Below are 3,802 nucleotides of genomic sequence, written 5' to 3' on the forward strand. Positions count from 1 at the left end.
GTCTATTAAAAAAGCTCTGAGCTTTATCTCACAATGTTGTAATAAATCGAATGTTCACCATCTGTTAAATCTCATAGCCCCCTGAATTTATGCGCGATGGTCTCATGGATTGGGATTTAATACTGCGATATGTCAGCTGATGATATGTTATCTGACTTATTAAATTCTGTGGATTTCTGTTTCATATGCCTAGATAGATTCCAGGATATGGGGAGGTGATATCTATTTTTTATTAGATATGTCACACATACACACACACACACATACACACATACATACACACCGCACATCAAATTATGCCTGCGACAGAGCAGCTGTAGTTTGTCTTTAATCCCTGACGGTTTGACTGCATCCCTTAATAACAGGCTGTTTTTGAAGAGAGGAGGCATCTTCCTGGGGAGTTTGTACAAAAAAACACTCTGTATTCATTGAATTTAAATCCAAAAATTGCAGCAAAAGCTTGTTAAGTGGCAGCTGAAAAAGGTCAGAGTAATGTACTGCAGGATATAAACAAGAATACATAGGTATAGTGACTTCTCGAGCAGCACTGATGAATGCACATGCTCCAGCACCAAGTGATTAACAGAGGAATATTGACAGTATACGCATCCTCAGTTACCACTGCACTGTTTTAAGCTCAAGTTCATTAATCACAGTTTCACATGTGTAAAGGCAGGACTTCAATTCTTGATTATTTAACAACAACCCAATAATTCTACACTGGGCATATGTCTTGTTTGTTTGTTTATGCATGCAAACTGTGTATGTGAATTGTGACATGTTCTTCAGGAAGGTCAGGGTAAGGTGGGACATGGCGGTTGCCATGGGAACACACTCCCTGGTTAGGGCGTGGGAGCTGGTTCAGGGTGTGAGAGGTCCTCCTGGCGGCGCAGATAAAGGTGGAGGTAGGACTATCTGGGTGGTTTGGTTTCCCTCCAACTCTTTATCTGCTGCAGAAATGCCTCTGCTCCTTCTACACATTTTCCATTTGCGTTCAAAGATAAGTTTTTTTATTCTTTGGTGCACGTAGAGACAAAAAGGGAGGGCGCTCTCATCGTGCAACAAGCCAGTTTTATCAAACGTGATCAGGGGAACTTGTTGGGGTTTGATTAAACAGTTTGCAGTTAGGAGACTCTCAATACCATGACATCATGTGGTGGCCCACATGCTTCAAGCTTTTTCCAGTCTCATCCCACCCTCCCTCCTCCTCATCCTCACCCCCAGCCCTGCTCACCCAAACCCCACTGGCTCAGAGCAAATACAACATTGTGGAAATAGATTTTATATAAGCAGACTAATTAAGAGTCTGTGTGATCGTCCTCTGAGGCGATGTAAGGTTTAAAAGAAATGAGCAAGAATTTCATTTTTTCTCCCCTGTTTGAACTTTTCTTTTCATCCATCTGTCATTAACTGAGGGTAGCTCACACCATCATTTCACAAGTATGAAACATCTGGTCGGGAGTAATTTGAGCCACATCATTTATTTTTATTAGGAGGAAGATTGTGTCCTCTGGGAGCGCCACAAACACGACTGCACATGAGTTTGGTTTAACTGGCACAACAGCTACTGGGTTGTGTACGAATTTTTCCAGGATGTTAATGAGTCGTGGACATGAGCAGTGTGGCAGCTGAATGCTTTGCATTAATTTCACACTTATTTCTTATTTATTGGGGGAAAAAAATCATTAAATTATATCAAACACAACACGTGCTAAAGGTAGATGAGCAGTGGTGGAATATCACTAACAACATTTACTTAAGTCCTTTACTTACGTGCATTTTTTAGGTACTTGTACTTTACACTTTATCTTCTTTACACTTTTACCACACTAGATTTCAGTGGGAAATGTTTCCACCAACCACAGGGATCTGACAGCTGTAATTACCAGCTACTTTTCAGGCTAAGAAATGCATTGTTACAGATAAAACCAGTGGTTTCCAACAAGATGACAGAAAAAGTCACAAACAATGAATATAAATTTGTGTTGTAGAACTTGGTTGTTTCTTCTTTCCTCTCCCGTTAATCGTCTCACAACCCTTCAGATTTAACTTGTGACCCTCAAATTCAAACACAAACTGGAGGATCAGGCCTCCTGTTGGATGCATTAACGCATTTTGAGCTTCATCAACCAATAAAACCAATACACCAATAATATTTTTGTTATAATATTACTAGCCTTGTCATCTGATGTTTTCAAACAGTGAAGATGACAATTCCCTAAGGAAAAGGCACGGGATAGTGACAGAGGCCAAAAACTCCTGTTGAAGAAAGTCATCTGAGGAAATGCAAAGTTCAAATTTTGTGTATTTGGTTGTGACTTAGTAATGAATGAATGAATGAATGAATTTGAAATGATGCAACAAGTCAGAGATTCCAGACATCTGCTGGTTTCATTTGAAGAGACAAGGAACCCCATCACAGCAAACATCATATCAACTTATTGTTATGTGGCAGTACAACACAACATATAACTCTGACACCATCAAAGATGATAAATAATGTTCCTAATGTTTAATGTTTCAGCTTCCTGGGTAGTTTAAGTTTGATTTTCCTTCAGTAAAATGACCAGAAATAAACAGCAACCTGGAAGTTAAATGGTCGTCAGTGTTATACAGTCGTATCACTGGTAGTTTTTTAATGGTTATTATACATTAACAACAGTTGTATTGAATTTTGCTTCTGCTGTAGTGTTTTTTCAGTCAGTGTTTGTGAACCGTGGGTCTGTCTGCCCTCTTCAGGCTGAATATGAACTGTCTCTGTGTCAGGCTGCACAGTCGTGTCCTCCATCAGCACATATACACAGCACAGTGAGACTCTGTGGCAATAAAGTGAGTGTTCTCAAGATACTGCACAAGTGATGATGAAGAACAGTGAGAATCCAGTGTTGTTGAAATAATATCATGATAACATTTACTATTTAGTAAGTGTATCAAAGAAATATGAAGCAGCAGAGCACAAATGAGCATTAGTATAAATAACCACACATGGCAGACATTAGTGACTGTGGAGCATTAGACACATTTAAAGTATAATGTTACCAACAAATAACAGCAATTTCATTAAAATGTTACACAGAAATAGTTAGAAACTTAGTCAAATAGTAACATCACACACTGAACATGTAAACTGGGAGGCATAGAGATACAATTATAAACAATTGAGATACAAGTAAGAAATGATCACTGCTTTCAGGTTTAGTTTTGTTACTGTAGTTGTTAGACCCAATGTATCACTTTGGCTCCCAGTTAATTCACAGAGAAACTATTATAGTTTGTTGGAAGTTAACTGTGATTGTAAAGATATGGATAACATTTTTTTTTCTCTGCTTTGCTGTGAGCACCAGCTTGCAAACCTCCGACCTCTGACCTCTGAGAATGAGCATGCGCAGCCTGGTGGAGGTCATCGGACACAGAGGACACATCTGGTGATCTGGTGATCCACAGCTTTTTATCTCTGCCTACATGTGCTGGGAGTCTGCAGCCCTGTCGTGTTGCCAAGAGGAAGAGCTGCACACAAAAACACACAGCACAGTCCCCTAATGACGATGATGATGATGGTGCTTATCCTCATGTGATGATAAATCTCCTAAATATTTAGACAGCTACACTATGTTTGCTGTTGTTGTGTTTACTTGCTGCATGGAAACCATTTACTATAAAGTAAACTTTGCATAGTATTTACTGATGTGATTCTTCCCTCCTCATGTGCAGGCAGTGAAATCTTTTTAATCCATCGGTGTGAGCTGCCAAGTCAAGCTTTCCTAATTTAATATTGTGTAACAGACAGACGCTGAGGCCAACA

Source organism: Trachinotus anak, unplaced genomic scaffold (genome assembly GCF_046630095.1).
Source record: "Trachinotus anak isolate AG129_WGS33_773 ecotype Australia unplaced genomic scaffold, CSIRO_AGI_Tana_v1 ptg000024l, whole genome shotgun sequence".
Taxonomy (NCBI): Eukaryota; Metazoa; Chordata; class Actinopteri; order Carangiformes; family Carangidae; genus Trachinotus; species Trachinotus anak.